The following is a 22060-nucleotide window of genomic DNA, read 5'->3' as shown; positions in this document are numbered from 1 at the left end:
TAAGGAGAGCAGGAGAATCTGGGAAGGAGGAAGTTGATTCCTCCCATTCCTGCCAAGACCACCAAAGCAGCAGGATGTGATCTGCCAGCTGGAAAAGGTACTGAGCCACATGGCTAACATAGATCAGAATAATGGGCTAATATGAGCTACAAGAGCTAATATGTAGCCAGACCTAATGGGCCAATCAGCTTTATAACTTATAGAGATCTCTGTGTGATTTTCGTTGGGACTTGCCGGTTGTGGGGTACCGGGCAGGACAGAAAACCCCAACAAGCCAGCCCTCCATATTATACTCTCTGTCTGGGTGGCAGCTGCAAACTACAACTTCCCTCTTCCCAGAATTCTCATTGCCCTGCCTCTACTTCCTGCCTGGCTACTGGCCAATCAGTGTCTATTTAAAATACAAGTGACAGGGTACAGACCTTGTCCCACAGCACCCATCCATCTCCAGTGGTCTTGAGAAAGTCATCAGTAAAGCTGTGCCTGTGGGAAAAATTATCCCTTCTTGAGTTCTGCAAGGTCACAGAACAGAATTTACAGCATGGTGTTTTCTAAGAAGCTGCTTGAATCCCAGTCTTGACCAAATTCATTCACTGTTTTCTTGACCCAACGAAGAGACAATCTGAGAATATTAAATCCATCATGCTAGTTTGGGACATTTTCTAATTTTCACATTATTCAGAATTAAAAACCTAAGAAAATTCTGAGAAATCACTCACTCAGGTTGCATAGATTGTGTGTCAATCAAATTATAATCAACACAATGACACATGTGCTGATATTTGCTTATTCACTGCTGACTTTAGTGCAGCTATCATTCTAAATGGTTTTCAAATATTAAATTGTAACTTTAGTGTTTATTACTCCACTAAAACACACTAGTTGTGGGAATGTTAGGAGGCATATGCAGAGAAGAAACAAGAAAGGTGTTCATTTAAGTAAAGAAATGCATGCTCAGAGACTCTGCATATGCCTCCTAATCACAATTGTTCCTAATGCATTGGCTAGCTTCCACGAACCTATTCCTCAGGCTGGGTTGTCTTGCCCACCCTTAATACTAATGAAGAAGCTTAATCCTACCACAATTTTATATCCCATGCTTTGTTGACACCCACAAGAGGCCTGCCCCTTTCTGAATAGAAACAGAGGAGAAGTTGATGGTGGGATGGAGGTGAATTATGGGAAAGAGAGGAGGGAGAAGAAACAGTGGTCAGGATATAAAATAAATAAATAAATAAATTTAATAACAATAAAATAAAATCATTGCATCAAGACTGGAAAATAAGGTTTATTGGTTAAGAGCACTGGCTGCTTTTCAGAAAACTCAGGTTTGATTCCTTCCATGCACAGTGGCTCATAATCATATGTAACTCTAGTTTCATGGCCTCCAATACACATGAGTACTAGGCCCATAATTAGTGCACTGGCATGTATGAAAACAAACAACTATACAACTATACACATAAAATAAAATTTAAATTCAAAGTTTAAAAACAATTCCAAAATGTTGTTTCTTTTATTCTCCCTGTCTCTGACTCAGTCTTCTTTTTTCCTTGCATTTTCGTCTGTTGTCTTTCCTGGACAGCCACTTATTTCCCTGTGCTATGGCATGAACTCAGCTAATACCAGAATCACTAGTACAGTGGGAATTAGATTACAGATCATCTTCTAAGAAAGATAACCATTCACTGCATTCCCCATGAGAGGAATTGTCAGAATAAAGCCTACTGCAGTCAGCAGTCAGAATTTGAGCTTTGCATCAAGCCAAAACTAATATCTTTCTAAATAACATTTAAATAAAAGCCATGATGTCAAAATAAAAAGTTTTGAAGCAAAAACTTAGAGAAGAAGAAAGTGTGAGACATCCCAGCCTACTGCTCCAACCCTGAGGCTCAAGCTCTTATGGGTGGCCATGGACTTTGTAGCCAGCATGATTTTGAGTTTATGTCTGTTCTATACTACACAGGCAGAACCAAATACAGAAGTCCAACTGATTCTGTTATCTTTGGAGTCTTTTTGGGTTTCTTTTTCTTCACTGCTTCAAATATTGCTTTTGCCTGAAGCTCTCTACAGGATACTCTCCTCTCATTTTAGATACTCTCACTAGGTGATCTCATTGATTCTCAAGATTCAACTAGCTCTAATTTGTATGGCAATACATTCTAAATAAATACACAACTCCAGACATATCTCTTGAGCTCTCTAACTAAAAGCATGGCAGCTTCATGTCCACCTCCATTTAGATGTATTCTCATATTCTCCACCAAAGACCTGGTCCTCCTCAGCAGGTTCCAGCACATGAACAGTTACCTAACTAAAGACATAAGCTTGGCCTCCTTGTTCCTTCCATCTTCTTTATCTCCTACACAAAATCAGTTACCAAAATCCTTGGAAGCATTTCATGTCTTTGACCTTCTGAAATTCTAATAGCTCAGATCCTTTCTTTCTTTGATCACAGCAACAATGCTTGAAACTCTTCCGTCTTTTCTGGTTTACTCCAAATGATGTTCTTACTAAATCATAAACCTACTCTCAAACTATGTTTAAAATTCTCTTGTGGGTCCCAGAAACTCCAATATTCTTGATTTACATGTTAAGTCTAATTTTAATCATCCCTGTGGTACTTCCTTCATGGTGCTTTCTTCCAATACTGACATCTGCCCCAGCACTCCGATGGAAACTTACAGTTCAAGCACAACTTGTCTTGTTTTCCTACTCTAAAGGTCTCTTACAAGGCTATGGCTGATCTCTCTTCATTTTTAATGATTTGATTACTCTCTCCTTATTTCTTCATTGGCTTCTCCAGTAGCAAATGTAGTTTATCAACTGATGAGCAATCCAAAGCAGTCAGTAGAACTTCATAAAATTAAAAATATTCTGTTCTGCAAAAGAAACTGTTGATTGACTGAAAAGGCAGCATACAGAAAAGTCATTTCTGACTATACATCTGAGAGAGAGAATAAGTGTCTACAATATACAAAGAAACTGAGCTACCAAACTATACATAGAGTTCTCAAAAGAATAAATAAAAATAACCACCAAGTATTGTTTAAAATGTCCACCATATTTAGTTGTCAGAGAAATGCAAGTTCAAACTAGTTGGAAATTTCACCTTACCCAATAAATGGCTAAAATAAAAAACAGGGGATGGCAAATGCTGGCAGGATATGGGGGAAGAAGAACTCTTGTGCAATATGATGAGAATGCAATGTGCTGCATCATGTGGAGGTTCCTCAAAACATAGAATTAGGTAAATATCATATGACCCAGGTGTACCAATCCTGGACATATACCCAAAGGACTATTTTCTACTACTGAGGCAAAAGGTCAATCAATGTTTACCACTACCCTATTCACAATAACTAGGACATGAAAACAGCGTAAATGTCCATCAGTTGATGAATGCATAATAAAATAAATATGGTACCTATACTCAACTAAATATTATTTAGCTATGAGGAAAAAATAAAATTATGAAATTTTCAGGTAAATGGATCAAACTGTAAAACATTACAGTGATTGAGAAAGACAAGTGTTTCATCTTCTCACTCAGGTATGGATCCTAGAGTTAAATATTTAGATTTGTATTTTTCACTTGGAGTACCTATAAAAGCCAGGAAACTAGAAGGAGGTTTATTGGGAAGAAAGGGGGAAAAAACAGGTTGGAGTTGGGGAACAGTAGAACTCAGATGATATGAAGGCAAAATGGGAAATAATGAAGAAAAAATTAAGCTAGGAGAGAGATGGGGAGAGAGCAGGAGAGGAGTGTTTGGAAAAGCCATATGTAAACATATTTTACAAGACATATATATGTTATTAATATAAATAGTAGGTGATAGATAATAGATGATAGATAGGTAGATAGATAGATGATAGATAGATAGATAGATAGATAATAGATAGATAGATAGATAGATAGATAGATAGATAGATAGATAGATAGATAATAGATAAATAGTTGATAGAGATATCTATATAAATATTTCCATATAAAATTGAGGAACACTGGGCCAGACCAAAACACTGTCTTCTGAACATGACAAAACCACTTCATTCATGAATTGACAGCAACTGCAGTGGCTTGCATGAAACTTCACAAGAACAAGGCACTCAACATACAACACAGAATGACTTAAATCTCCTGAGTGCCCACATCTAGCTAAGGAGCTATTGACAGCTGGTGGGAGAAAGTCAGGTCTAAGGATGTGACTACTAGTATGATTCTCCAGTTGATGTCTTCACACCCATGAGTACATGAGTAGCACAAATTGGACTCGGTGGGTTAAAACAACAACAACAAGAAATTGGACATAAACATGAGGGGTGTGGGGGTAGATTTGATTAGAGCTAAGAGGGCAATGGAGTTAAATGGTCAAAATATGTGGTAGGTCTAAAATTATCTATGAATTAATAAAAGTGTTATGTATGTTTTTAAAAGTCACTAATAAACTGCAAAGGCATAGCATATAGGAATGGGAAATTCCTTGCTCTCAATTTAGTTTATCTTCCCTCTGGACACCCTGGATGAATAACAGAGCAAATACAGATGGAAGAAATACCACGTGTTCTCAAGATCCTACGCATAAATGTCAGAAATTAACTTATGTGTGACTGTGTAAGATTAACATTGACCAGTTTTTCTGGAGGAAAACCATTGTGTTTTCCATTGACATCTCATAGAACTTTCCTATGGATTCTTTGATGCCGTACTGTTTATAGTATACTCTGTCTATTGAGTAGACTTCTGAAACCTCTTCCTGTATGCTTAGCACTGAGAAGAGTAGAATATCACTTATCATCTGCATATTGAGTATTTCCTGAACTTAAAACCATACTGGTATGTCCCATCTAACAATTATGGCAACATCTAGTGGAAGTTGCTGTTCTCGAACACAATTTGAAGAACTGAAAATCAGCCTCCCCATTAGCTACAAGAACCCTGGGAACTTTGTTCTTTAACTGGTGTGTATTTTTGGAATCTTTGTCAAGGACTAGGAGATAGACACACTGGTTTAAATCTATGTTTTCTTCATCTCCTATTAATCTCTGCCAGCACTATCTCTACTTTATTATTTTAGATGTCTAGTGTAACGTGAGAAAACATGATAATGCCTCCAGCATTATCCTTTTTGCTCAGTATTGTCTTGCTTGTCTGGAGTCTTTTGACTTTTCTATATGAGTTTAAATATTTGTTTTCCCATTTCTGTTAAGAATGGCTAATGGGAGCTCACCAAATCCAGCTGGACTGGGACTGAACAAGCATGGGATCAAATTGGACCCTCTGAATGTGGCTCACAATTGAGGCAGATTGAGAAGTCAAACCAACGATGATGGCACTGGGATTTGTCTCTACTACATGTACTGGCTTTTTGGGATTCTATTCTATTTGAATGTACACCTTCCTAAGCCTGAATGGAGATGGGGAGGGCCTTGGACTTTCCACAGGGCAGGGTATCCTGCCCTCTCTTAGGACTGGAGGAAAAGGGGGAAGGTGAGTAGGGGAGCGGGAGGGAAATGGAAGGAGGGGAGGAAGTGAAAATTTTGATTCCTATTATTTATAAAGTAAATAAAAAATTATCAGAGAAAAAAAGAATGGCTAGAAGATTTTGATTGAGATTTTGCTGTGTCTACAAATTACTTTTGGTAAAACGATTATTTTCACAACATCAATTCTACCAGTCCATAAGCATCAGTAGTGTTTCTGTCTTCTAGTGTCTTACTCAATTGCTTTCTTCAAATCATCAAAGTTTCATTATAGCCAGGCAGTGGTGCCACTTGCCTTTAATCCCAGAACTCAGGAAGCAGAGGCAGGCAGATCTATATGAGTTCAAGGCAAGCCTGATCTAGTGTTCCAGGACAGTCAAGTCTACAAAGAAAAAACATATTAAAAAAAGTTTCATTACAGAGTTCCTTCACCTCCTTGGTTGGGTTTATTCCAACGTATTTTGGAGGCTACTGTATGTGGGATTGATCTCATGGTTTACTCTTCACTGCATTTGACATTGGTATGTAGAAAAGCTATTGATTACTATTGTTTACTATCTGTTGATTTTGTATCCTGCCACTTTGCTAAAAGTGATGATCAGTTTTTGGAGTGTTTTTTGATGAAGTCTTGAAGATCTTTTACAAAAATCATCATAACATCTGCAAATAGAAATACTGTGACTTTCATTGCCATGTGTTTCCACTTATCCCCCTCCCCCCGGTCTGTCTTACTGTTCTAGCTAAGACTTCCAGCATTATTTTGAGTAGTAGTGGATAACACTATCAGTCTTGTCTTGTTTCAGATTTTAATGGGATTTCATCATGTTTTTCTCCATTTAGTATGATATCAACTGTAAATTTGTTATATTGCTATGTTCCCTCCAACACTATTCTTTCTAGAATTTTTACCGTGTAAAGATGTTAGATTTTGTCAAGGGCATTTTCTTCATCTGCTGAGATAATCATGTGATAATTGTCTTTAATTTTATTAAATGATTAATTGCATTTATTGATTTACATATGTTAAGCTATTCATGAATCACTAGAATGAAGTCACCTTGACCATGGTGGATGATCTTTTTGAAGTATGCTAAATTCAGGTTGCTTGTATTATGTTGATAATTTTTCATCAATGTTCATCATGGATATTGGTCAATAGTTGTATCTTTTTATTGTGTCATTATCATATAGGTATGCCTCCCTTGGGATACACTGCTGCCACCTACAGCAACCTGGCAAGAACCTGATTTGTGCTCCAGTTAGCCCAGCACTGCCACAAAGCTCACTGCTTCCTCATACCACCTTTCTAATATCAACTGAGTTTCTGTGGTTACTGAAGTCAAAAAGTAAGAAGCATGTAGCATTTGGATGTCTTTAATGTTCATCATATGGAATTTTCATCAAAAGTTGAAATGTAGACAGTTTTGTAACTAGCTAGTTGAGAAATACAACCACATGGAGCAAGCTCAAGACTCAGGATGTGATGTTGATGATGCCAGGGGTGTAGGTAGAATTATATGGGAGTATTGCTTATATCTATTCTATGATTTAGCATCCTATGGTAGGTAGTGGCTTCAGGTTCCTACTTGTGTCTTCCATGGGCATTTTTTGGTTTTTTGTTTTGTTTTGTTTTGTTGTATTTTTAAAGTATTAACATTAGTCAATGGAGAACAAGCAGAATCCTCCATTGACTTTAACCTGAGTCGATCAGATGAGACAGGAATCAGACTAAAGTCTTGCCTCAAAACAAACCACAGACTTTTGAGCCACTGGCTTGAGAACTGTTTTTGCTCTTTTTCTAAATTTTTAGCCAGAACTGTATGAGGGATCTTAAACAGCCATAGGGCCACTTATTTTTTAAGGGCTGCAGAGATCCAGAAACTGAGGTTCTCTGTCTAGTTACCCATGCCAACCACTCATTATGTAAACTTCTCAAAACGCCATCATCTCCACCTCATTTCATTTCACATGGCTTCACAGATGCCCTGAAGAGAAAGAGAGACCCTAAGTGCCCTCATTCTTGGGACTTGTCGTTGTACACTTAAAGTATGATGCCCACAAGGGAACTAGTAGTCAGATTGCTTGCTTGTTTTGTTTTGTTATTAAACTGGTGCCCTCCTCCATTCCCATTCCCTCCCCCCCACCTCTGCTCTGTGTCCCCCTTCCAATATGCTCCTCCTCCATAAATGTTCAGAAAATGGCATATCAAGTTGCTGTAGGACTAAGATCCTCCCCTTGTATTAAGGCGCAACAAGGCAACCCAGCACAAGGAATGGATTTCCAACAGTCAGCCCAAAGCATTAGGGACAGTTCCTTGTCCCACTGTTAGGAATCCTGCAAGGAGAACAAACTGCACAACTGTCAGATATATGTAGATTGTCTAGGTCAGTCCCGTACAAAGCTCCCTGGTTGTCAGTTCAGACTCTTTGAGCTCCGATAAGTCCATGTTAGTTGATTCTGTGGATTTTCTTGGAAAATCGTTGACCCCTCTGGCGTATACAATTCTTTCTTCCTCTCTTTAGCAGGATTCCGTTACTCCAACCTAATGTTTGGTTATGGGTCTCTGAATCTGTTTCCATCAGTTACTGGATGAAACCTCTCCATTGTTTCATCAACGGAAACAGTTGGGGTAGGCACCGATCTACGATCTATAACAGAATATTGTTAAGTCTTATTATATTGGCTGGGTTTTTTTTTTTTGCTCTCCAGTTGTATTTCGTTCTGTTCTAGATCTCTGGACCTTCCAGTCTCTGGGTCCTGACACTCCAGGAAGTGTCAGAGGTGGGCTCCCTCTCACGGCATGGGTCTCAGGCTGAACAAGTCATTGGATGGCCACCCTCACCCAAGAACATCTCATAGGCAGGTCATAGGTTATGTGGCTGGGTTGGTGTCTGAATCCCTCACCTGAAAGTCTTGCCTGGTCACAGAAAATGGCCAGTTATAGATACATATCTGCTATTCCTAGGAGGCCTAGTCTCACTTATAAGTGGATATTCACTATGAAGTATAGGATAAGCATGCTACAATCCACAGACCCAGAAGGCTAGGTAACAAAGGGGACTCAAGAGGGATGCTCAGATATCCCTGGGAAGGGGAAATAGAAGAGATCTCATGGGTGGACTGGAGGTGGCTGGGAATGGAAACATAAGAATACAGGTTTCCTATTACCACTGGTCTCTAGTCTGGAACAGCAGCTTAAGAATTCAGAGATATCCGACCCAAGCTGCTGGGACTCTGGACTGACAGCTGTGGATCCTCATGAGACCAAACTAAGCCCTCTGAATGTGGGTGACAGTTGTAATGACTTAGTCAGTTGGAGGAGGGGTTCCTGGGAGTGAGACTAGACTTATCCTGGGTGCATGAACTTGCTTTTTAGAACCCATACCAATGGTGGGATACCTCATTCAATCTTAATGCCGGGGGAGGGGTTTGATCCACAGACCAAAAACTACAAACACACGTACACTAATAAATACATTTTCAAATTTACTCTATAGAAGTTGAAAGTATCAATGTCCTGCTTCTCTTCCGAAGACCTGAAAACTCCCTAGATAGCCTCTGGCATTGATTTCACACTGAAAGGTCTAAGAAATGGGAGTCTGATGTCACAGGATGGCAGTGGCAGTGTCTTAACTAACAAACAAGGGTAGCTGCAGGCTCTGGCACAAGGCCTTCTTCTGATTTCTTTTTCAGGCATCTACCAGTCCAGTTTTGTGTGCTTTCCACACTGAAGGCAGCATTTCCCTGAAAATACCTCACAGAAACACAAGTGAATCCCCCACTTCTACCTATTTCTTCAGTTTGTTGGACTGACAGTCAAAACCAACCATCATACTGTTACATTTAAATAATTAGACAGGAGGTGCTTTGGCACTAATAAATATGCTGAATCATTTCCAAAGTTACTAAAAGAGAAGTAAGGCCAAAGGATGTATGAAGTTGGAAGGGCTTTGAATAAGCATAGACGAACCCTGTAAACTCCAAGTGTAATCTAGGAATATCCAGTTGTTCCCACCAGGCCATGGATGCATAGATGTTCACACATCTCCAAAGAAATATTAGAGAATAAAGGTCTTCAGATATGATCTTCATTTCAAAAACACAAGCAGGAGAAGTCTACTGTGTCAGTGTCCACAGAGGAGCATCCTTTATAACGTACAATGGGAAGCCTAAAGAAGGGGACATGAAAAATGTGAAGGAAGCCCTAAATATGTGGGAAACGGAGCAAAGAGGTCTAAATGGCAAAGAAAACTATACTGGGTAACCCCCACAGGGATTCCAGGGCTAAAGACTTGTACATAATAGGTAAGCACTAAAATTCATCCCCTAAAATGAGGGTAGCAGGATCAATCAAGGGCTTGTAAATATGGACTCCATCATTTGGCAGAAGAAGAAACACATATAATTAGTAATTTTTTGTCTACACTTTCAATTTACTAAAGTGCAAGTGGTCAAGGTTTTGGGGGTTCACAGAATCATGATTTTGCTTTTTGATCAGACAGAGGCTCCCCAGCACTTCTTCCTGCATGCTGATGAGTGATTCATACTATGAAAGAAGCTCCTATATAATATGGTCAGTTTTACTTGTAGATAGAAATAATATCTGCTTGATCATTTTATCACCATAGAGATGTGGATATCACATACACAATAAATCATGCACCTTTAAGTATTGGTGTTTTTTAAACTCTCACCCCAATCTGGCTGTCAGAAAGATCTGGAAGAAAGAGAGCAATGCACCACTCCTTGCTGAGTCCCACACTATGGTCCAGAATTTACTTGCTCACACATTCAACACTGCAGTACCTGCACTGGAGACACTTAGAAGTTTGTCTATTTTTCAGGTCAGGAAACTCAATCCTATTGCTCCAAATTATGTAGTGGATGGTTGTCTCCTGAACTCCTCTCTGACTTTTCTACCATCCATTTGTAAAATACACTACCAAACAAACTCTTCAAGTGGTCGTAAGAAATAAGAATATATTGGGAGGAGGCCACTTCTTGGTTCCCAACTGCTCAGCCCCAAAATAATCTCACAGAAACTGTATTAATTAAATCGCTGCTTGGTCCATTAGCTCTAATTTCTTATTGGCTAACTTTTACATATTAATTTAACCCATTCCATTATTCTGTGTATCGCCATGTGGTTGTGGCTTACCAGCTAAAGTTTGCCTCCAGCAGGGCTACATGGCTTCTCTTTGACTCCACCTCCTTCCTCCCAGCATTCCATTTAGTTTTCTCTGCCTGGCTCTGTTCCCCTATAGCTCTGCTATAGGCCCAGAGAAGTTCTTTTACTAACCAATGATATTCACAGCATACAGAGGGGAATCCCACATCAAGAATAAGAAGAAGGTCTTTGTCATTGGCAACACAGCTAAACCCATTCAAAACAGTTGACTGGGATATAAAAGACATGAGTGTCAGAGAACAAAGTTGGAGTTTCCCATCTATTGCCACCTGGCAACAAGGAGTGCACTTTTCATCCCTACTTTGTCTCTGCACTAGTGTGGACACAGAGGATACTTTGAGAAATCAAATGCTGTTCCCCTCGGCCTCCACAAGAACATTTGCATATTTGTTGGGAAGGTGATAAGATTTTCCACAGATCTGCTTATTTGCAAACAATGTCTCTCCAACCCATTACTGGTATAAGTGTCTCTTCTCATTCACAGGCAAACCATAAAGTTATACGACATTTCTCAAGGAGGCATTTCACTGGAATGAAAAACAAAAGCAAAGCACTCAAGCAAGAGTCTCATCTCAAGACCATCCAAGATTGGATATAGACGCCAGTGGCTCATGTGGCATGCAAAGTCAGAGGCAAAATAACCCAGGCCAAAACTATTTTCTGCATTCTTCCCCAGTTCTGCCTGACTGCTACCATCACCACAGCCTGCTTTCAGCTGCGATTTCACCATGTATTTCACGGCTTTATTAGTCATTACTTTTCCAGAATTCGGTTCTAATTCTCAATTTATGTGATTATTTATGGAACAGTATTTATTGTGTAAGTGTGTGAAATCTCTCAGTCACTATCACATCCCTCCCTGCTTAGCCCTCACACTTTGGTATGAACACCACTAACTCTTAATTCTTCTTGAATGAAAGAAAGAATAAAAGTAGAAAGCAAGCAAATATCTGTACTCTTGGGATTCTGTGTGATCACAAGATTATATTTTCACAGGTCATTTTGAACTATGAGTCGTTTTATTTTTGAGATTCACCTCGATTTTCTCTACAGAAGCTAATACTATACATGGCACATAGTTGAATCTCATTAGGTTGGAACTAGTGCTTATGAGCAAATTGGCCATGGTCAAAATAATTGAGATCGCCCTGCATCTAAATCAGCATGTGGAGCCTGATTCAGAGTGTGGCAGGCAAAGCCAACAGAGGGTAACCTTTGCCTTGAGTCTGCTGCAAACCCAACCTAGGCTTCATGGTTTCAATGCACTAATCCCTCTCTACCAAACAGGTATCAGGGATCCATCCATGTAGTTACAAATGTATAGTCTCTGCCATACGGTCACTCTTCATTTCAGAATTCCTTAATCATTAAATCAGTATTTGGGCAGTGTCCAGTCTAAGTCAAGCAAGATGCTGATCTTCTAGTAATAACAGGTTTTCCAGCTCTATGGCCCTTAGACTTTTGAGACATAAAATGAGATCATTAGGTTAAATCCTTGTGATTTATCTAGTTCTTAATTATAATAATCTCAAGTATAAGGTTTTTCTACAGGTCTTGTGTGCTCAAGCAACAAAAATGCCCGAGGTGGTAGTGAAAGAGCTAAGCCTGTGCTTTGTCTTCTTCTTGCCCATCTATCAGCTGAGAGTGTGGTAGTAGCCCCACCTCTGTCACAAGTGAAAAGCACGGATTTCCTCTGTCTCCTGCTCTGACATCCGGGTAACGCACTTTGCAGCTCAGTGTGCACAGAGGACACAGTGGAGTATTGACGACTCACATCTGTTTTTAATCCTTTTCCAATTAAATATACTTTCAAAAGAAGAAACCACTAGGAGCAGGTTTGCCTACATGTATAGTGAGAATGGGAGTAGAAGAAAAGGGGTCTGTAAAGAAGCTTCCCATGATCCTTGCAACTGGAATGCAGAGTCACTGGATTTAGTCTATCTTTCTCTCTCCTTCCTCCTTTCTTCTCTCTCTCTCTCCTCTCTCTCTCTCTCTCTCTCTCTCTCTCTCTCTCTCTCTCTCTTCCTCTCTCTCTGTTTCGCTCTCTACCTGTATGTCACTCTTTTGCTCTGTGCCCCCTTCTTTGGTTTACTGTGCTTGGCTTTATTCTTTGGAAAGTTTATTTCCATGAGTTGGTTAGAACAGCAGTTAATAGCCATAGTAAACCATTATTTCAGATCATCAACCCAGTTTAATGATATTAAAATATCTATATCCATTTGCTTGACAAATATACACTGAATGCCTTTGTTCTGGGTGCCTGAGCTTTGCCAGGAGAGGGCAAAGGGATTTCTGGGGTAAGGTGGTACATCAAAATTTGTCTTTTGTAAGGAGCGTCCGGATATGGCCATTACAAAAAGGCGCTGACGGTCCTGCAGCTTGGAGGTAAACAAAGTCCTTCTTTGGTATTGCGGCGTGGGGCTGAGCGCCCTTTGCTTATACATGCGCAATTGAGCCTTGCCCCTAGCCAATCCCGAGGCTTCGGGCATCAGCAGACTGGTATTCACCAATCAGGACAGTACCTGATTCCCTTCAACCTATATAAGCAGATGTCGCTTGGCCTTCGGTCTCTCTCACTTCCTGCTCTCTCTTCAACCAAGAGGCTCCAATAAAGTGTGATTTGAGAAGAATCCTCGACTTCGTGGTCATTTCTTCCTTGCTGGTCAAGGGGTTCGCCACAGTCTTTGTGAGCTACAGTGAATGAGAAGAGATGGGACAAGAAGAATAGACTCTAGTTCAAAGAGCGGATGAGTGGGAGAGCATTGGAATCTGCAAAGGGGATGATAGGAGAGCTGGAAAGCCACTAAAAGGAAAAAACTTCACATGACTCTAACATAGTAGCTGCTTGGCAGGGGAAAGGAAACAAAAACCACAGCCAATGAATAATCCAGGCAGCCTCACTGAAAAGAGACTGGCAATCCTACCAACAGTAAAAGCTCAAAACACCCTCAAATACTGTTGGAAGTTTTGTTGAGGCAAGGATGTGACTACAATGATTGGATCTACAGCAGAAAGGAGACCTTCTTTTTATTCTCCATGTCTCAAATAGCTGTGGCTGTGTACCATCTTGTAAAGAAATCAGTTGTTTGAGACTGAACTAAACGAGGGGACAAGAACAAAGAACAGTTATAATTTGGGAAACCAAGAGTCAGCCACACTACCATGCCAGGGTGAGACACAGCTGTGGAATGTAGTTGTGCAGAGGGAGAGAACAAAACAATATGCTGAATAGATCAGGTTCAGGAGTGATGGCATACATGGCAATGCATACATGGGAAGGTAGCCCCACCCACCATCAATGGCTAGGAGTTTAGCCAATCAGCTAAGAATAAGTGTAGAGTTGGATATCTCTGAGACTGGGGCTAGCAGGTGGATCAGCTTCTATAGTCACCTAGGTGCTGTGGGGTCTACTGTCCTGGAGACCCCGAAGTCTGAAGCTCCAAAGGAATCCTGGATAGTTGCAGCCAACTCATCCCTGAAGCAAAGTTTAACATGATGGGTTGTTGAAAAGATGGTGATTAGTCTGCCTCTAAAGATACAGGGCTGTGTCTCCCTCCTTCTACTCCCAGTGCACTAAGAAGGGAAACTCCCTGGCTAGAACATTAACCACTCCAGTATGTAAGGTCTGGAGAGCATGGAACCATATCCCTGGAATACAGATGACAAAGTGTATTGTGGCCAGCAAAACCCTCCAAATACAGAGGGCTAGTAAAGTCAAGTCAGCTCTGCAGTCACTTGACATTTTTCAGGGTCAGGTTCAGCAACATTCTAAAACATAAGAAACACAGGACTCTCCACCTCTGAAAAAAGTGCCTCTACTAGTCTATCCTCTTTCTTGCTTTCCTTTTCTCTCTTTCTTTTTGATATCCTTTTTCCTTTTACTATACATTTAATAAGGCTTCTACTTGATTTTAGGTTGTTGTTTCAAAAAAATTCTTTCTTGGGCTGAAAAGATGACTTGGTAGAAAAACACACTTGCCACACAAGTCTCAGGACCTGAGTCTGATCCCTGGAACCCAAGTAAAGGTAGAAGAAGAGAAACAATTCTACAACTATCACCTTTGACCTCTACATGCGTGCTATGGCAGGTGCATTTCTGCAAGTATATATTATACACAACAACAAAAGTAAATAAAATAAAGTTTTAAGACTCATATCTTTTATAATCTTCTTACTACCTTTATCTAACTTTGTTCATGTACTTTTTTCATTTGGGACAATAAGATAATCTTTTTTCTACTTCCTTTCTTCATGAATTTCCTCTCCATTTTTTTCCTTCTTGCTTTCAAAAACCTTGATTTTTCTGTCTTTTCCTTCTTTGCCATCTTTATTCGATGAACTATTTCTACATTTCTGTTTACAGTCTTGATGCCACACTAGTTGGCTTTAATTGATTATGTCCATTTCTTTTTTATTGATTTTATTGAGCTATAAATTTTTATCTGCTTCCCTCCATTCCTATCCTCTTCCCTTCAACTATCACCCATGGTCCTTGTGCTCCCAATTTACTCGGGAGATCTTGTCTTTTTCTATTTCCCGTGTAGATTAGATCCATGTGTGTCTCTCTTAGGGTCCTCATTGGTGTCTAGGTTCTCTGGAATTGTGATTTGTAGGCTGGTTTTCTTTGCTTTATGTTTAAAAACCACTTATGAGTGAGTACATATGATATTTGTCTTTCTGGGTCTGGGTTACCTCACCTAATATGATGTTTTCTATATCCATCAATTTGCCTGCAAATTTCAAGATGTCATTATTTTTTTCTGCCCTGTAGTACTCCATTGTGTAAATGTACCACATTTTCCTTATCCATTCTTTGGTCGAGGGGCATGTAGGTTGTTTCCAGATTCGGGCTATGACAAGCAATGCGGCTCTGAACTATGTATCATTGGGTTTAGTGCTGTTGAAATTATAGCAGTTTGTTCCTCATTGAATGGTAGTGAGGACTGAGCTCTCAAGAATAGGCTTTTGTTCTAAGAGAAGATTCCCAAATCAAACCAGAAAAGGTACCAAACTAACAAATGATGAAATCACAACACAAAAACACTTGAAACCCATAAGATAAAAGCAACATTGTAGCTCCCAGTGACCATAAATCCTCAATTTCCAAACCCAAAGAGATTGAAAGCTTGAAATATCAGAAAAATAATTCAAAAGCCTATTGGTAAAAGCAAACAATGACTTCAATGATGAAACGAATGGAATAAGGAAAGCAATTGAAGTCACAAATATTAAAGTCTGAAAAGGTAATGTGGGTGGTAAATTCAGCAAGGAAACAGATCTTGAAAAGGGAAAGAGCAGAGCTGTTGAAAATGAATAGCTCCATGAATCAAATAAAAAACATGTTTGAAGGCATCACAAAAGTTAAAAAAAAACTGATAGTGTTGGAAGACAATGTTGAGGAAATACAGTCTGATAAAATAAAAACAACAACAGATATCTTGACCACAATATCCAGGAATGTTATACATGATAAAGGAATCAAGTCTAAGAAACCATGAGATGGAAACACAGATAAAATTACAGCCTCCAGTCTTCTCCACTCATGCATGACAGAACACTGACACCTGCTTTTGAAGCCACACATTCCGAGATGCTCTTCCCATGAGGCACTGAGGTACACCAAGCTGAGTCAAGCCAAGAGAAGACGAAGAGTAAACCACCTCACTCAGTTCAGGTGTCCCAGATACTCTCTCTCTCTGGGCAGCTGGTTTAAATTTCACCAGGGTAATATACCATAAATCTCATTCTGCAACCACACTTAGGTGTGAACTGAAATTGACACTTTCACTTCCCCATCAGTAGTTTGCTACATGAGCTATCACAGAGAATAAAAGAATTCCAAACCCATTACATCTAGGAAGAAATGCTGGCTGGTAAGATAATTCTAAATGTATAATGTGCGCTTATTATATTTTACTTTTATTGATGGTATACTATGATTAAATTTTGCTCCTTTTAGTGTATTCTAATTTTGTTTCCTATTTTTGTTCTTCTTTATTCATTTTTTTGAACTTACTATAATAAACTTTGATCATATCCATTGTCCTTCCCTCAAGTCTTACCAGATCCAACTCCACTTCCCAAGCTACTCAACATCGTATCCTGTTTTTTGGTTATAACCCGTCAAAACCAGTTTGTGCTGGTTTTGCATATATCCTTGCATGTGTGGCCTTCCACTATAGGGGGTTCAACTTACCAAGGGCTACACTCTATTTTTTTTTATTTTGGAAACCAGAACATTTATTTTATGACAGATTGAAATCCTCAAGATGAACGGGATGCTGCAACAGCTGTCCTCTTGGGTTTAGGAGTTGTCCCTTCACGGAATCCAAGTCTGAGTCTTGGGTAGACAATTTTTAGGTGACACTACTCAGTCCTGGTAGTGTTTCGTCTCTTAGCCTTGGCACTCCAGTTATACTTTCTCTTACGCTTGGCAGGGTAGCCGCATTTGCCACAGGTAGACTTCTGCAGGTGGTAGGCCTTAGAGCCACAGCGGCGGCACAACATGTGCATCTTGTTGCTACGCTTTCCAAAGGATGATGTTCCTTTTGCCATCTTGCTTCTGCCACCGAAGCCAAAGAGCCCGGAAGAGAAAGCACTTTTGCTACTTTCTGTGGATAAACTTCTGTCCGGCGAACTACTAATGGCTACACTCTTAATGAAAGCTAATTCTCCATTCCCCATCAGCTAACAAGTGTTAATACTCTCTTAAATATGGGTTAGACTTTGTGTCAAACTCTCCATGCTAGAATTTTGTTTGGCTTGGGCTTTTACAGGTCTTTGACATGCTGTCATAAGTGCTGTGAGTTCATATGTGTACTTGCTTTGCTGGGTCTGGAAACACCATTGCTCGCTCTTACACTCTGCATGTCCTCTCGTACAACGATCTCTGTGCCTTGGAGGAAAGGATATGATAATATATATATATATATATATATATATATATATATATATATTTCATTTATGGTAGAGCATTCCTCTGCTTCCTGATTTCTACCCCTTCACCTGTTGTGGTCATCTGTGTTAATCACAATCTACTGCAAATAAAATCTCCTCTGATGAGGACTGAGACATTTATTAATTTACAGATATAAGGATAACTCATTAGGAATCAGTTTAATACTCTGTCAATTTAGCAAAATAATAGTAGTAGGTTTTACCCTAGGACATATCATCTGCCTAGCAATAGGTTGGCCAGATAATAGTACTGGATATGGGTTTTACTTTGTAGAGCAGAATTTAAATCCAATCACAATGTGGCTGATTTCTCCCATGATATTTATGCCAGTATTGCACCAATGGGCATGACTGGTCAGACCAGCCATCATTGTAGCTCACAATGTTCACAGCTGGGTAAGGTTGATGAATATTTTCTCTTCTGATAGCATGCATAGCAACTCCAGTATTGTGAAAGCTAGTCAATGAGAATGAAGCTTCCAGATCAATACAAGCTCCAGTACCTCTTTGTTCAACTATGCAGTATCTTCAGCAATGGGGTCTTATTGTCAAGTTCTGGAGAGTAACCAAGAAGACTGGCAATAGTCTGTACTGTTTGAGGGTCTATGAGACCTCACTGCTCAACAAATACAAAAGAAGCAACTCATTCTTGGCACAGGGCTTTTATGTATTTCACAATAGTTTTGCTTTTGTTTGTATTGTGCTTGTTAAATTTTAGGGTTATTCTGTGTGTTTCTCTATCCAGTCTACAACTGCATACTCTCGACTAGTCTTCCTATGAAAAATTCATATGTTTTACTCTTATTCCTATCCCTTTTCCTCATACTTCCTAATATCATCACCTTTAAGCTTCAAACTATAACTTTCCATAGAGTTAACAATTTTAAAACAACTGTAGACCTTAATGTTATTCCAGTTTCTACCTTCCAGTTATTCTTCAAACCTAGACTTTCACAAAGGTGACCTAATAACAGTCCCCACTCACACTCATTCTTCTTCACTCCCACTCCAAATCTTAGTAACTGAAATCTTGTTGGCATACACCATACTCTCTTTGTTGATTTATTCTTCAACAATTATTGAAGCTAAAGGAACCACTGCTGAAAGCTGGTTTAAAAGCTTATCATAATAGGTATATACAGAAGCTGTGGTTTCTCCCAAAGGTAATATTATTCTCTGGAAATGCTATACTGTCTAAATCAGAAAACATTGATATCTCTGTGTGATGGCTATTTTTGATTGTCACTTTGATTATATCTTAATTATGTTTCTATTGATGTGATAAGACACCATGACCAAAGCAACATATAAAAGAAAGAATTTATTGAAGCTTTGAGTTTCAAAGGACGAAGAAATGACCATAGTGGTAAGAATCATAGCCACAGGCAGACAGACATGGTATCGGAGCAAAAGTTGAACACTTACATTTGATCTACAATCATGAGACAGAGAGAGAAAGAACTAATTGGGAATGATGTGGGTTTTTTGAAACCTCCAAGCCTGCATGCAGTAACACAACTCTTCCAGTAAGGACACCTTCTAATCTTTCCCAAGTAGTTGAGCCAACTCGTTAACAAACTTTCAAATGCATGAGCCTATAAGACCATTCATGGCACTTACACAGTTATAAGTTCTGAACTTGAATTATACCAGCATCTAGACTCTGAGTCTACTTCAACAAATATTTTAACACGAACACAGATGTTTTTTTTAAATTTAATGAATGAAATAGCCCCTGGTGTATAAATACCAATGCAGTTATAGAAGCACAAGGGGACATAACTCATTCAAAAGTTACAAATTTCACTGTAATGACATCCAGGAGAATGAATTAGGTGTCACCCAAAGAAATAAAAAAATATTATTAGAAGCAAGTCCAAGTAAATCAAATTTTGAAAATCAGTTTTGGATAAATCCCAAAAGAATACACGCAAACACATATGCATGTGTGTGCATGCAAAAAATAGTCAAATAAAATAAGGAAGTATATACATGATATGAAAGAGGAATTCAATAAAGATTGAAGAAAAACCAAATGGAAATTATAGAACTCAAAAAAGTACTAAATCAAATATAAAAGCTCCATGGAACTGTTCAACAAGAGTGCTAACAGAGAGAGAATTCCAGAACTTAAAGACATGCTGGAGTAATAGAATATTCAAACAAGGATAAAGATAAAATTAATAAGAAGCTAAGATAGTTTGAAAATTCTAAAAACAATATTGAAGAATCATAGGCATGGTAGTAGTAAATTTTCATTCTTAAGGCATAGAAAAATTTTAACAACATTAATTTTTTCCTCAAATTAGAGAAAGAAGTACCAATCCTAATGCAGCAGGCATTTAGAACAGCAAATATAAAAAGCCTTCCTTTGTCATATCATAATTAAACCACTAAATATACAGAACAAAGGAAGTAGTAATAAAGGAGTCATCAAGTAAGTCACACATAACAGCAGCATTATCAGAATAGTAGCAGCATTCTCAATAGAAATTTTAAAAGTCAAGAAAGCTTGGAATGATGTATTTTTGCTTCTGAAAACAGCCTATATCACCAAGAGCTATACAAGTAAACTTTGTTGCTATAATAGAAAAAAGAAAAAAAGATCCATGATAAAAAAGAAAAACCATGGTATATATGACCACGAAGTCAACTGTATAAATAACAATTGAAGAAAACATTTGGACTAAAGACAAAGACAAATCCATGAAGTGAAAGGAAATAATAAGCTAGAACTTCAATGATAATTAAGCAAGACATGAATAGAAAACACCAAACACTACAATATCAATAAAATTACAGGAAATAATACACCTTTCAATATTAACTCAGAACAAAAAATTAAATCATACAAACTGGCAGAGTTGAATAAAGCATAGGATGGTTCTATTTGAAATGCACTTTAACGCAAAAAAACATTTACTACCTTAGAGTGAAAGGGTAGAAAGGGGGTATGCCTAGCCAATGGAGTCAGGAAACAAGAAGATGTTGCAATTCAAATGTCTTACAAAATATACTGCAAACCAAACTAGTTAGAAGAGAAAAGGTTTACTTTTTTGAAGCAAGCTTTCATGTTGGACTCTCTTTGAATCACCAGCCCACAAATAATGACAGATACTTGTTTTTAATTGTTGAAGCTTGACGTTTTATTAATCTATTATCTGTCGTGTGGCTTTGAACCTCTCTTCCATTCTGTATGTCTACCTTTCTCTACATCTCCCTGGCATCTCCACCTCCCTTATTTCCAAAGTCCTTTCTCTTGCTGTGAATCCTGCCTATTCTCTACTGCCTAGCTATGGACCATTCAGCTCTATATTAAACCAATCAAAAGGTACCTTAGGTGGAAATACATCTTTGCAGTGTAGTGTACAAAAATAATAAGCAACAATATCTCCCCCTTTTGTCTAATTAAAAAGGAAAGGTTATAACTCTAACATAGGAAAGCTATATACAATAAGAACAATTATCAGGTAAGAATTCCATTTACAATGTGTAGTCTAATAGTATTTGGCAAATTCAGGGAAAATACTTATTATCTATCCTATCTCAGTAAGTCCAAGATTTTGAACCTAATTCAATTTCTACCATAACTTGTATTACCAACCTAGAAATAATCTTTTAGACCTTAAAACATTTTCTTAGATAAACAACTTAAGTTTTTATTTCTCTCAACCTTATAGACTTTATATTTCTTTTGTGGGTTTCTTTTCTGAATGTAATAACAAGGAAAATTATAACTATAACTCTCTAGTCCTCAATTCCAAAAATGATGTAATATTACCTAAGGAAAAAAAGAAGTACATAGCAAACAACATCCAAAACTATAGAAATAACAGAGACATTTGGTTGCCTGAGCAGACAATCAAGGTTCCTCTGCATTCATCTTGAGTCTACAGGCCTAGAATATCTGACAGACTTTTCTGTGAAGTGGGAATTTTTAAAAGATTGCCCTACCTTGCCTTTGCAAAGTTTGGCAATCATCTTCTTTTGGTGTCCTACTGTCTAATCTGGACAGCATACTATCAGCAGTCAAGGTAAATGGCTAGCTTTGCCACAAAGAAAGTAAACTCCATATGGAGATTCTTCTTTACTGCCCATCATTCTTTTTCAAGTAAATTGGTGCTACCAGGAGCTGACATGTCTCACTATCGTGAAAAACCATATGTTAATAAATCATCTTAAATGCCCCATTTTGTAAGTCTCTTAAGTATTGGAAGAAAACTTGTGTATCTAAAATATATCTCTGCTTGAACTTGAAAACATACCTGACTGTAACTATTAACCTGTATTTCTTTTAATATTTTTATTTTGTTAAGCATTGCCAAACAGCCAGAACTTTTTTTCATTTTTCCATTCAATTATTTACACTTCCTTCCCTCCTCCCAATCCACTCCCACTACCCCACACCCCCTCCTTCCTCTCCCAACCTGC

The sequence above is a fragment of the Myodes glareolus genome, chromosome 8 (genome assembly GCF_982192425.1).
Source record: "Myodes glareolus chromosome 8, mMyoGla1.1, whole genome shotgun sequence".
NCBI classification, from domain to species: Eukaryota; Metazoa; Chordata; class Mammalia; order Rodentia; family Cricetidae; genus Myodes; species Myodes glareolus.
This window is presented reverse-complemented; position numbering follows the sequence as displayed.